We start from the raw sequence: 15,591 nt of genomic DNA on the forward strand, positions 1-15,591 counted from the left end.
TGGTGAAAAATGAACACTGCAACACTGGATGGAAATAAATCTGGTGACATTGCAGAAGTTTATCGAAACAATGCCACAGTGAATGTGTGCTGTAATCAAAGCTAAAGGCGGTCCAAAAAATATTAGAGTGTGTGAGACTAAAATGATCTAAAAGTGGGATATTACTGTCACTGCTATATTATGCAGATGGGAGAGGGAAAGTGCTTTACTTTGTCTCAAGAAATAAAAGATGTCATATTTTTTTTTCAATGTTAAGTGCAGGAACTATGAAGTACTACCTTTCACTTGTAAGGTTGGGTTACACCTTGCTGTATCAAAGGTTTTAGCCTGAGAAGCTCATGCTGTCTTGCTCTAAAATCTATACAGAGCTGAATAAAATAGGAGTCAGGGTTTGTAAGATGATGATAAGTATCAGGAAACCAAGATTAAGATACAGAGCTACAACCAACATTCATTAGAGATTCAGTTATCATTTGTTTTGATTAATTGTTGAACTCAGGAAACAAAGAGCCCAAGGTGATGATTATGAGTATCCATCCCACACACCCGAAGCTATTCCATTTACAATGATATAAATCAGATTAAAACAGCATTGAAAAACCAGAGCTTTTTGATTAATGCAGCGCAATTTAATTATTTTTTTTATCTGAATATCTGAATGAACATCCTATTTTTTTTAGATATTAATCCTTTTGCAAATGTCCTAGATTTTTTGATTGTTTCCACAAATGCTTTTTAAAAGAGCTTGATTTTTTTTTCTTTTTTGCAATATTTATTCTGAACAATATGTTAAAAAGTTACTTTGATAGCTAAACTCTACTCTCTTGGGAATGATTTATCCACCAAGGTTAAAGGTGGACTGTTGTGTTTATGACTGCTAGTGTGAAAGTTGTTTAACTGTTTCACATTGCGTGCCTGATGAATCCACACTAAGAAATGAAACCTGTTTTTTAGACCCAAGAAAGGCGACTCTGCTTGAAACAGGCCCCCATATGGAAACAATCTCCAGACTACGCTAGCGTTGTCCAGATTGGTTACCTCAACGGATACCACCCGTGCCTTGCGGGGCTACTCCAGGACTAAACTGATGAATGAAGGCTGCATGTGGAATCAGCCGACCTGAAGTGAAGTTATTGCACTTTAGCTCACCCGGCATTAAAATAAACCCGAGCGAAACACAGTTTAAAAACACAAACATGGCTGCTGAGTGACCTGCTGGTTTTGATTAATGTTTGAGATTTCTGCGGTTCATTTCTGCTGAAATGATTTCCTTGGTTAAAATCAAAATGGAACAAATTGTCTGCAGTACCTCTGCCATGTAGTCTGGGATACTTTGAAACCTTGTGGGCAGGCCAGCAACCTCACATTCATCCTCAGGGGGAGACGTTTAAGGCCTCAATGTCATCATATAAATCTTGCTGGGCGGCCTGAGCCTGTGGAATGGAACACAAAGAATTGAGTTATGAATCATCCAAACGGAGGCTTTACCATCACAATCGTTACAGCTGAGCAAGATATACAATAGAACAAACACAGTATCTGTGACTATTGGACAGAAGAATCAAGAGGTAATTGTATATTTTGTTACCTCAGGAGCCTTAGGAGCAGATGCTACATTATGAATGAAAACAGCCTTGCTAGAAATTAAAATATGGAAATAAAGTTTCTACAGTGACAGGGTTTGTTGCTTCATTTTCAAACTGACGGCACAAGCAAACGGCAAAAAGTGCAAAGATTAATAGACAGCAGAATCACTAAGCTTAAATATTTTAATCTAATACTGAGTTTTAGCTGATGCAATCCGTGTATCTTCTTTCAACAGTTTTTCCAAATGTAACTTGGCATTTTGTTTTTATTTATCATTTCTGACATGCTAGCAGCTGTAGTGATAAAAGGTGGATCACTCTGTCCACCACTTTAGTCCAGATTATTATTATAAGTAGTAGTAGTATTTACATATACATGATCCTCAGAGGATGACACATTCTAATTTTGGCCCAGACAGGATGGATGCATCTGACATCTGGAAAGAAATTCATTCCTATCCGTCTAACAAATATTCATGACACCTAAAGAATGAACTGAAAAACCTTTTACAATCCTTTCCTACATTTCTATCATCACGTCAAATTTTTGACCAAATATTAAGCTGGCCTTTCCATCATATTCTAATGTGCTAATGCTAATGTGGTAAACAGCTAATGTTGTTAACATGTTAAAAGCTGTACCTGTTAGCACTGTGAACATGCTAGCATATTGATGTTAGCATGTAGCTTTCACAGAGCTGATAATGTGGCCATAGAAAATAGAACAATGTCCAAAAGTTGATGGACAGGAGAGAAATTCAATTCAAAATCACTGATGACTCTGGAAATCCAAAACTTATTCAACTATTTTATCTCTGAACACTTGTTTAAAAAGCGTTCCCAAGCACAACATCTTCCATTTCTCTGCTAAGGTTTGAGAGGTAAGTTTCATATTTTAACTCCCTGATTTTGAGGCCTGGACAATTAAAAATAAGAACATTGTGCTATATGTGAAAGAGGTCAACTGTGATCAACTGTGAATGCCTGGATGAATTCATTCTCGAAGGTCAAGCCACACATTCCCACTGAGACCAAACATGGTCTGACTCATGTAGTGCAAATGAGGCATTTGAAACACTCTGGCCATTCAGCTTTATCTTTTGCTATCTCATTTTCACATCTCTTGCAGGACATTCAACACATCCTTGCTGGATGAGGCTAACGCTTTCTTTTGGCTGTGGCATTTCAAAGTCCGGGATACGAAAGGACCTACAGTATCCAATTATGTACAGCTTATTCTCGCTAGTCACAATCATAAGCATGCTAGCAAGATAGCTTGGCTAGATAAGTCACGTTTCAATATCAAGGGCTTCTCTTACATCCTGTGGGTAGCTGGTTGATGGACTGCTCATCATATGAAAGGTCACATTCATGAAGCAATTACAACAGGAATCCCTTTTGTACAAAACGAGACAAGAATGAGATGAGACAATTTTATTCAATCAGTCCTTTCATTTTGTTTTATGAAAGTTAACTGTGACAAAAATCTGCTGCATGAAAATATTAAAAAATACTGCTTTATATTTTCAAAGTCACTTTTAAAGGTAGATTGACCTCATTCTGAAAACACTGACCAGGAAGATCCCATAACAACTTCCAAAAGATAGAGAGTTGTGTCCACTTGATTGATGAGTCTTTTCAGACTGTAAATCAGTGATGCTTGTTGTGTTTAGCCTTAAAATGTGGACCAACTATTTAAGGAGTTAGTTCTGTGTAGCCATTATTAAAACTGCAACTAATGTTATTTATAGTTAAAGAGTAATGTGCCAGGTATTTCTTGTAAAATAGATCAGTAAACTCTAGTATGTACTCAATATACAATTTTCAATGACAGTGTCTGGTTGGTGCAAGTTGTGTAGATATTACTAAAGGCTGGTCCAAAAGGTTCAGGATTGTCAATAAAATCTAGACAATGTTAGAAATATTGTTTGTCGTTTTGTTCAACCAACAACCTCTCCCTTTTGTGATTAACATATTGATCAATACGTTGGCCCTTCGGTCCCATGAGAATTTTGTCTTCGTATCAGTCTCTGATGAGAATGTCTGCAGGAGCCTTTGTGAAGTGACCCTTTCGAGATGTATGGTCTCCATTTTTTAACTTGACAGAAAAATGCTCCCTCATCTGTAAATTTCACTGCTGCGTCCCAAATGAAATGGTCTGCGTGTGAAAGTGAGCCAGCCCTCCCTTCCGCCTTCATCACCATAGGGCCTGAGGACATGCTTTGACCAGCATGAGGAGGGGGTTGAGGTCCCCACAATTTCCATTGATTACACATAAAAAGACCACATAGAAAGCCCCTTCATTATGTTTTCAGGGTGAAATAAACCAGTGACCGTGTTCTTCACACGTCTTATATTCATAAATATCCATGTTTGTATTTCTTGACTCAAGCAATGTTACATTAATCCACTGAAAACATTTGGCATGCAAAGGTTGACCTTTAAATTTGTTTCACTGTGGTTTGTCACTAAATATTGTGGAGAAATTAATATTTTTCACACTTCATAATCCTTGTGGTACCAGCAGGGCCCTTTTTATTGGGGAAAGTATTGTTAGTCATCAATATCTCCTCAGGGCATCATCTAATTACTAAGCAACCTCGTGGCTAAAACAAACAATAAGCATCTTATCTAGCTCCAGCTTTCTATCACATCCAACATTTGTTCATGAAATGAACAGATATTTGGGACTATTTTCAAAGCCCACGCATGAGCACCTGTGTGCCAAAACGGAGTAGAATCTCCCAGATGACTCAGCCTTCACAAACGCAGTCGCCAGCAAACCAGTCCAGATCAATCACTGCCTCAGGTGCTTCTGTTTATAGTATGACACAGTCAATGTCATATTTTCCAGGTGGAAGTGCCTCTGAAAGCCTGTGTTGTCTGAAACCAAACTGTTCCAGAAAGTTTCATGACTGAGCTCAGGGGTGCAAAATCCACCAGGACAGAAAGTTGGATCCAAGCACAAGCTGGAAATGTGATTAAGGCCTGAAGCTCTGTGGTAGGGGATCCTCCCAACAAATCCCATACTCAACACTGTAATTCTGCCGTGGTTCCTCGGGAGACATTTAGCATTCTGATAACATAAACCTGTTTAGTGTGACATGGGATGAAGGCCCCTGAAGTCACAGATGTTTCTCTTAAATGTGATGGGAAATTAAGTTTTTTTCAGGGGGTGTTGATGAGTGAGAAACGCGAAGTTTGCTTTGGGCTGTTTGTGCTGATCCAGCCTTTCTCTTTTTATTGGCAAAAGGCAAAAAGGTTTGCATGTTGGTTTGGTTCAGAGAGAAAATAGCCTGCACAGTCTCTTCTTTTCTGCAAGTTACAAGGATTTTATGAAGTTAAAGTTCACTGTAGCCTCAACCAAGGTGCTCCCAAAAATAAATATTTTTACATACTAAGTAAAATAAAGATTATGTAAGTTTTGAAGAAAATTACACTTATATGCAGTCTGAAATGGGCTGTAGGTTAATATAACAAAATTCTGCTGAAGCTTAATTGCTTCTGGGATTTGTGAGGACACTATTCAGCTATAAAACTACCTCGAATGAAAATAGCCTTGCTCCATGTTTCAAATGACGAGCCATGTCTTCTGCCAAACGGAAGGAATCGTATCACAGATTTGTGCAACACTGCAGCGTTTGTTCAAGTGTAACGGGATGGCTCGAGCATTGTGGAGGAACAGAACAAAACAAAGACCTCTCTCATGAAGCTTACGCTCTGTTTGTGTGGTTGGTTGAAAAGTCTTGAGACAACAGAAGGAAATCCACCAGACCTTCAAAAGGACGCCACAGCGGGGAGTGCTGGCAGACTGCTGGCTTGGACAGCTTGCATGTCGTACATCACAAAACCAGTTAACGGACATGCACACAAACATCACCCACTATTATGGATGGACAACTACTGGTTCATATACTTAAAACTGCACAATTATTCCAAACCAGTGGGTACTCATTCGCCACTGGGAAAAAAAAGTTAGTGATTAAAAAAGAGTTAAAACTGGTAGGCAAGCAGGTAAAAGTTATTGTAGAGTGCAACTAGAGTGCAATTTAGAAACACTTGAAACAGATCTCGTTCAAAAAATCTCTGTAGTGGGAAAAAAAGCCCACACAATAAAAGAATGGTCCAAATAAATAACACAAAGTAATGCAGCTACTTAAATAGGTTGTTAAATGCAATCGATTAATTGATGAAACAGTTAAAAGCATGCTGTTTGGATTAATGGAAAGGATTTGAAAATGTCAAAAAAAAAGATAACATAAGATAAGCTAATGGACAAACGGAGAAGGTGCTTCTGCCACTCTACAAGCCCCCACTTAACTTGAGAAATACTGTGACAATATCCACTTTGATTCAGTCAATTTTGTTAAATAATATTATTTCAAAGTCAATAAAACTTTCATGATGGTTGATGAAGATGAAGGTGAACTTGACAGGACTCATTTACAGCACCAGCAATGTTGACGTCTGGTTATAAACAGTAGCTCTAATTGCACATACAAGCGAGGCAGATATTTATACATGTGAATTAATAAATATGTTTCCATACAAGAACACACCCACTCTCTCTCTCTCTCTCTCTCTCTCTCTCACACACACACAGGAAGCCACTGAATTATAGATGCAGAAACAGGAAATTCCTCCCTTTACCCTCTGTCACTCAGGCTGCGACCTTGCACTAAATCAATTAGTAGTGCTGCAGGCAATCAGCAGACCTCCCTGGAGACTCTATGAATGTACCCTCAATTCACGAGGGCCTCTTGGACCTCTCCACGCAGCCCATACCTGATGGGTGGCCGCGGCTTCTGTTCTTACAAGCGGGACAGTCATTTCATGCTGCGCAAATCAAAGAGCAGTAGGGGTGAGACTGTTTTGTTTCCTCTACTGTGCAGCATCCTGTCTTGTCCATAAAGGGTCTTTCTCCTGCGTGGTCAGGAGGGTCCTGCTCCACTAGCTGACCACTGTGATGGTCCCTCTCTTTGTCCATTGTAATTTGGGTTTTTTGCCTTCAGGTGGCTTTTTTATTATATAGCACTGCCTCAAGGCAACTGCAGACATTAAAACAATTCATGGTGTGCTTATCCATGACAGTTATTAAAAGTAGAGTTTAAGATTTTTTTTTTTAATAATTCTTTTTGTACTAAAACAATTACCTTATAGGTATCGAGGAGCAAGTTACATATGAAGAAAACAAACACCTAACATACGCGGGGAACTTTTGCTTATTGCAGAGACAAAGCATTAATATATTAATCTTCTTTAAATAATTTAATAAATGTTTTTAATAATAAATATAAACCAAACAATCCAACATTACAATGAAAATTTTAAATAATTCAAGGCATTTTTACTCAGTTAAAAATCTTATTTCATCCAACATTTACAAATCCAAGTACCACAATACAGGAATAAGATGATCTATTGGCAGAAATGGAATGTATTTTTTGTCCATTCATGTATTACTTGTCACTACAAACCATCGTGTTTTTGTTAGATCAAAATGAGCCCTTAATATCAGCATAGGTAGCATTTCCTCTTTTATGGACTCCAGCATGTTTCTGCATTAGCCCAGAACTCTATGCATGGCCTTTCACGTTTTTACATAGAAGAAACAGCACTCACTGGAGATTCTCTCACATGCTGGAAAGGAAGCAGTATTCATAAAATGGGAATATGCAAAGTTAAAGCCTGTTATAATCTAACAATCAAGACAGAGTAGAGGTACTAATTTCATTTTTCCACTCACAACATGAAAGTGGTGCTCAGCCTTTTTTAGTATTTTCAGACGGTTAACCAAGAAACTGCAAAAGAGAGTGATTGTTCACTCATTAATAGGGTAGTTGAGTTTTTGATTTCCATCCCAGTAATATCTTAAAACATTACACCATCAAATTAACTATTTTTCAACACCAAATCAAATTTTGCAAGAAAAAGAAACGTCTACTGAATATCATTGCACCAAACACTCATGGCAAGAGACTACGCGCTGCACAGGAAAGCACACATGATCCCGGTCTGTCTCTTATTAAGTTCACATTTCCATCAATTACACTGCAGTGGAAAAATTATGTAAATTATTGGCAAATGGCACATATTAGTTCTGCTAATTTCACATACTCCAAGCTTATCTGTAAACCTTTCATGCATAGTTCCGAACTTCATCCCGGCCTGGCTTGGTGTTTCCGTTTGGGGAACCTGACACTTACTTGAGCTTCCAGCCATTCAGTGTTTATCAGCAGGATCAATGCAGCATCTGTGTCTTTCTCCCCACGAGACTCTCCGGGATGTAATCCTTCTCCAGCCGAGCGGATCCTGAATCTTCCCATTCACTCTCGCTCCCCAGAGGACACGGGGGCACATTTCCCATGGACCTGAATAACTCTGCATGCTATTTGTGCAATGTAATGAGGGATGGTTTTATCATAAAATGCCTTATGGTTTAGATCACCTTGCTTTATCATGAATGGCGGATGTATTTTCTGAGATAGTGATGTCACGCTATTCATATGACCCCAGGAAAAAAAAACCCACATAGAAACAGGGAAGCTTGTCATTATACCTCTCCCTGTTACTGTTCAGGTTGTGTCATACACAGTTGGGAAATAAATCCAGGCTCAGATCAAATGAAATGCTATGGTTTTCTGTGATTAACTGAGATTTTACACTGATTTCCCTTGGTTACATTTCCTTAACATCAATGTGAATTTAAGATGAGCAAATCCCCAGAGAACTACAGAATGTACAGGGAAATAAACAGGGTGCTGTCTGGGGAAATACATCCAGTTACAATGTGAAATTTAATGAAGTCATTTAATTTTATGTCAGTCATTTGAAGTCTTCAAAAAAGCTAATGACCACTGTGGTGATTTTCACTGTGGAAAAAAAAATAGTGGTATGTGATGTATTCTTGCTTTTATTTAATTCACTTATGATACTTTGCTGAAGGTTCATATATATTAATTCATTCATTCATTCATCTTCTGTAACTGCTTGTCCTGTTAAGGGTCACGGGGGGTGCTGGAGTCTATCCCAGCTGTCATTGGGCAAGAGGCGGGGTACACCCTGGACAGGTTGCCAGTCTATCACAGGGCTAACACAGAGAGACAGACAACCATTCACACTCACATGGACACCTACGGCCACTTTAGAATGACCAATTAACCTAATGAGCATGTATTTGGACAGCAGGAGGAAGCCAGAGTATCTGGAGAGAACCCATGCAGACATAGGGAGAACATGCAAACAAAATATTATATTCTGTAACATTTATTTTGACCGGATGAAGTCGCCAACCTTCCTGCAATTTTCAACAGCGTAATGAGACCAATTATCGCCGAAGCTAATGGATATTACATAATTATCTCAATCAGCTTTGATTGTACCTCCACTTTATCAGCACTTCTATTAAGGATCTCTATGGTGAAGGTGAAAAGAAACCTAGAAGTGTGACCAGTTTGTCCTTTCAGTACTTGTTTTTTTTTTTTTTTTTTACAGCCGTAAATGGTCAAACTGCATTACAAGTTAAACCTAGTTCGCAACTAATTTTACACCATTGGCTGTTGCTGAAATGTGTGGTGCCAATATTCCAAGATCTAAAAAGCTCCAAGAGGCCTACAGCTGCAAATGCTGAAAGTTTGCTTGTTCGAATATGTCAAGAAAACTGACAATTTCTCTCGAACAAGCTCCTGACATTAACCTGACATTACAAAGAATGCAGCTATATGAATTGGTAGGCAAAACTTGCCAAAAACTGGGTTCATAGGAAGTCTGTTGAGCCTATTATGAAGACAATGCAGCTGTGAAGACTTGACCTCTTGCCATCATAGGGGAGCTGAAGCTTAGAATCGGCAGCTAAGATCATATAGTGTGTGATATGATAAGATTGTCATACAAGTCTGGGATGAACCTAGAAACTGGCAGAAACCTACAAAAACAAAAGAGGACAAGCCACATGTGAAGAATATTTTAACCAATCTGCACAAAGTAAATAAACCCAAACTAATCAACAACTGGACATCTGGAGGTAGACATTATTATTTATTTATTTTACCAGTGGTTATTGCATTTTCTGCTCTTTTAACAAAGAAACATTCATGACTTCCTCCTCTACCTCTGTATACGCAAATCTTACAAAGACTTACAAATAAGCAGCTCTTTAAACTGTGCAGTAAATCAAAAGCAAAGAAACACCAGATAAATGCATCTACGAGGACACTGAAAGACAAAGAAAAGATAAACAATTCTGAATTTCTCATCTTTGTAAAAAGCCAAAGAGTAAAGCGTGTTATATTGCAGTGATTTCCAGTTTAACTGTGAAGTGCAAGCAGTTTGAGATCTGGGGACCCGTAGTTGGAGCAGTTATTTATTAAAGCAGGAGGGGATGACACCTACAGCAGATTGCCTTATTATTTATAATGCTTCCTGCACGTTATGTGAGAGGTTTTACAATGACAGCTTATGTGAGCACTGCTGTGCAGAGAGTTAAGTTAAAATCATGACACAACTTCTCTTGTGGCATTCACTGACAGGTCATTTATATAGAGTTTTTGGGTGATTTATGGAAGTTATGTTTCATGTGCAATAACACTGCATTTTAGTTTTGGAGTTTAATGATTAAATAACCTTTTGTTCATATGTACGGAAGTGAAATTGGAAGAGATTCTACTTGAAATTAAACTGCTTCTGGCTAATCTTAAATCTAAATCTGGTTGATGTAATTAATAATGCATAGATAGAGATCATTATTTGGTTATTTTTAAAGCCAGGATTTAATTAGCACCAATAATGTCTGGAAAAATTGACTGGGTCAGGTATCAGTGAGATGTGCCTGTTGACAGAGGGCTGTTTGCTAAACCCTTCCCCCAGCCAGTGAGCATCTTGTCATAGCTTAACAACCATAAGTAGGCACTGCAAGTCGGTCAAGTATCAGTATTGATAATTGAATGACTTGGAGGGTAGTGTATTTTTTTATCAAACATACAAGGGCAAAAACATACTGAGAGTGTGTGTCTGCTCTAAAATAAGCAGGTAACTAAGCTTGCATTGCTTCTAGTCCAAGAGGCATATACATTTAGCTGTGTTCCAGGTTAATTAAAAAAAATAATAATACAAGATAAGAATAAAACAAAGCCATTTCTTATCAAAAGAGAGGCACGCCGCATGAAATGAAGTAAAAACACTTTTCTAAACTAGACATTTTAATTGTGTTATGTTAGAAATAATAATATATTATCAATTTAATACTACATCAATAATCAACCAGTGATGAGTTTTTTTTTTTTTTTTTTTACCAGATGTCTTTAGTCTGTTTTTACATTTTTACATGATGCTATGTTAATGGTAAGTCGCATATTATAAGGGTTTAGCAAAGGAGGTACATGCAAGCTGCCATCTGGCTTGAAGCAGTAATCATGGAAACATCTGGATAGTGAGTGGTTTTATACTAAACCTGTGAAGCTAAAAATTGGAACTGAGAAAGTGCGACCTGGTCGATACCAAAAGTGATATCGAAGCTCAAAGGGTTCACTTGGACAAACAAACCGTGCACAGAACTTGCAGAAGACATGGAGAAGGCTGGTTTTAGTTTGGGCCACATTCACACAAGACTGTTCTGTGGTTCCAGAAAGCTGAACTGTGTTATGTTAGAAATAAAGGTTTTTATTTTATTTTTTTTTCTATGAAAATGATGATGGCGAAAGGACTAGCTAGCCATACCTTGGAATACAATGATATCAGATATCATCACTGAATTTTAGCCTCTTGCAACCTCATTTTACATGATTACATGGTGCTACGTTACACTCATATCATGTATTTTGCCGCCAGACACATTAGCAAGGCGTAAATGAAAACATTCGCCTCTTGTGTTTGAAAGAAACTTAACCCAGGCCTAGAGAGAATGTCAGCAATAATATGGAGTTACAGCTTCATGTTATTGTACACAAACTGATAAACTGTAAGAGTAATCAATCAGTTCTACATGGCGAGATTTAAGGATTTTTATCTGAACAATAAAAAAGGGCATACTGAAAAATACATACTGATTTAACCCCAAATCCATGTCGGAGAACCTGAGGTATCCCTCCTCCATTGCCTCCTGATCTATAATTCATGAAGTAACGGGATACCCTCCACACAGCATGGAGATTACCACGGAGCATAATACAGTGCAATATTCATGGAAACCTCAGGCCAGTATAAGCAATGCCATGCAGTATATAAAAAAAAACCTATAGAGCTGAATACTGCATGAGTTGAAAGATTTGCTTTGGGGCCAAAAGATTGAATCACCACCTGATACAAGAACAGACATACCTCTTCTATACATCATAAACATGTCCAAAACTACGGGGAAATCATTTATTACGTGAAATAATCAACCTCAGTACCTTTGACTGGCAAACAGTCCTTTCACCACTCCCCCTAAACTCCGTACAAGCAGCTGCTGAAGTCCCTGTTCATATGAATCAACAAGTGGCAACATCCCACTATGCACAAATTAAAATACAACAGCACAAAGACAGCTTGCAAACTGCTCTGTGGATTTTCAAAGTTGCACCCATCTGCATTGCCCAAGAGCTAATTTCATGAATAACTACTTGGATGGAAGCGGGGCTCATTACAAATTGCAAATTAATTTCCTTGCTGAAGACAGACACCTGATTTCATCCACTCACTTTGCAGCCTGCTGAATAAAAACACAAGGTAAATAGCTACTTCAGCTTTTTTTTTAATAAGAAATGAAAGTGATGATGACTTCAAAGGGTTTGAGATAGAATACATTATTGAAATGCTCTATGATACCAGTAATAAACTGTGTGTGTAAAAACTTCAACATTTGCATGTGGGTCTTTGACAGGCAAGGAATAAAAGTGAAGCCAAACAAGCTGTGGTAATATGTAAGATAAATGTTACAGAATAGCCACAGTAATGATAAAGTGGCTTTCCACTTTTGTTGCTAGAAATAACACTGCTAGTGAGCTGTTTGCTTAACAGCCACTGTGGAAAACAGCAGTGGCTCCCACTGTGACCTTTGGTCTCACCAGATTTTGCCTTCTAATTTGGCTAATTGTGTTTTTCCCAGGGGACGCGCATACATGCCCCGCATGGAGAACATCAATGAACGGGTGTTCAGGTCAGGTCAGAGGTAAAACACAGCTCATAACAAAGCCATGTGCACCTAAAATGAGCCGCCTGAACTTGTGTTTTTTTGTTTTGTTTTGTTTTGTTTTTTATAACACAGGCATCTAGAGGAAGTTGAGATTCTCTTATTATACCTCAGGTTTTCAAATGTGGCCTATTGCTCAAAACAGATCGAGAAAAATAAATGAATACATCTTTAATTCACTGTTATGCTCTTAGCTTATCCAGATAAATTGTACATGCTGCTTGTGTGAAGCACTCAGTTAAGACCGTGGTTAAGTAAGTGAAGTAAGGTGAGGGTGAGGGTGAGGGTTACCCTGTTGGTCACTCACATCAAACCACTTTCATCTTAATAGATATAAGGACCTCTCTGAAGGCCATTAGTTTTCTAGTGTTAACAAATCTGCCATAAATAACCCTAAGGCCATGTTCAGACTGATTTGAAAAAATGGTCAGAGGCAATCTATTGCTGCAGTGTGGGAAGCTTTTACTTCATGAACTGTTCAAATACTTGCAAGTAATGTATATTTCCCTACAACCAGTGACTGCCAACGTCTCTGTCCTCACATCCTCTGTGGCCAATAATTGGTCCAAACTCTTTGGAATGATTCATTTGAATGAGGATACTTTAGCTTAGGGCTTTTTTAAAGTAACAGAGAACTGGTTTGGTTCCAGGCATTTCAATCAAAAATAGGTTGGTTCATGACCTAAAATATTGGTTAGACGTTTGAAGGCTTTCGGCTGAAAAACAGATTGTATGGACAACTTACATCAGAGTTTGCAAAGCTCCAAGTTTATCCACCTATCGGACTGGAGTGTGAAAAAGATACTGTGGTTGAAATTCACCAATGGGCCACAAGCCAACTTTGGATCCCAAAAAACTTGAATGAGAGTAAAAATCGGTTCTCTGTTGATCAAAAGCCCCTCTTTCTTGACCCAGTAGGGTACCAAAATAAAGGGCTCCAGCAACTAATACCTTTGAGCTGAACTTTGTTCAACTTTGCAGCAAAACAGCACAGTGTCATCTGGCAAGGTGCTGCATCGGAGAACCAAGTGGATAGCATTTCACATTATCATAAACTGATGTGCAGGGTTCTGACAGCTGATAAACATTCAGACACATTAATCTGTTAGTCGTACTCACCTCGGCGGATTGTATTTCATTATCTCAGCATTAAAATAAACAACAGGCCCCCCAACCAACGTAGCCCCCTGTGATGTTTTACTGCAGGAAGCTGTTTTCACTCACTGAATTCCCACTGAGCAGAACTGAGCTCCATCCAAGTCCTTGAAGCTTGTCCATTCTGTTATGCAGATTAAAATATCTGCATGAGTTCAAACTTCAATCATTATTTATTTTCTTTGTTGATATGGGTCGTAAAGTTTCTTGCGTAGTGTGTAATTGTACTGTATACAGTATACCTGGCATGATTTATTAGCTGTTTGGTAGTTTATTGTGTCTTCTGTGTTTTCTATGCTTTACTTGTCACAATAAAAATAGAACTTAAAAACACGTCAGCCAGGATGACCAAAGCAACATATGACAGTTGAGTGTCTTGTGTCGCTTGTAATACCCAAGTGGATATGAGTGTGCACATGATTAACTCTGATCGTTGTAATCAGTGATGCAAAGTGTCAATTGTAGGGGACTGGGGAAATGACAGGCATGATCAGAGAAGCTGAAGCTTGGTTGAAACACATTAAGTACAACTGCTTGAGATGCATTAGTGTAGTAGTCAACTACATGCCATACACATGGCAGCTGATAAATGATTAAATGATTTAAGACCGAACCAAACCCACCCACGCTGAGCATGTCCACTCTGTTTCCAACTTTACTGGCTCATTTGAAGTGCCTTATACAAATATATATTATTTTGTTTTGGTGCAAATATGTTTCAGTTATTATGTATATTTTGTCGTGACTTGAGCCTCTGTAGAACAGAATTCTAAATGTTGTGAAGAGAGACTTGAGTTGAGATTGCTATAGCAGCATCTCTTCCCACGAACATCTGCTGAGAGCCTCTCTCTTAAAAGCACGGTGAACAGCACAAAATCTCACTAAAATGTCAGAGAGAAGGAGCCATTTATAAACTCCTAAATATCTGCACACATGCATATTTGCACTCACCCACGTATACTGGTGTGTTGAACTCACATTCACAAAGTCCCTGGAGATGAGTTATGGAGCTTAAAACACGGAGCTGTTGATCCAGGTGGCATCTGATTATTTTTGGCCACCAGGAGTGACAGGAAATCAGTGATAGATGTTCTTGGATAACCTTATCACCCCTTAAACCTACCACAGAGATAAACAGCCTGCACTGAAAAAAGAAAGAATTTGTGAATCAGGCAGAACAAGTGTAACTTAATCTTTTTACTATACCAATCTTTAATTATATGGGTGAATATGGTTAAACCCTGAGGTGAGAGGAAGGTGTTTGACAATAAGAAATAAGAAACTAAGAAATACGTCACTGTTAAAGTCAAAGAGAAAGGATAAGAGGAAAATAAAACACCTTTCTAACTATGTTGGTGTTGTAAAAATGTGTGACATTCTCCACAGTGCTTACCATTAACACATCTTTTCAGCACTTACTGATTAATTAAATCAATAGGGTCCTCTCTTTCCGCTCCATGTGCGTGCATTTTTGCGCATGTGGCTGTATGGTCCAAATCAAGTTTAAGACACAACTAGACATCCATAGAGCAGAGCAACATAACCTTCCACACAGTGTGCATGAGACGCACCATCTGTTGCAGTGAGAGGTAACGGAGTCACCGTCTGTGCAAATGCCTGCCATGCAGTCTGGCACCAATTGAGCATTGCTCTATTTGGCATGGCACTTGCTATGAAACACCC

Source organism: Chelon labrosus (genome assembly GCF_963514085.1).
Source record: "Chelon labrosus genome assembly, chromosome: 8".
NCBI lineage: Eukaryota > Metazoa > Chordata > Actinopteri > Mugiliformes > Mugilidae > Chelon > Chelon labrosus.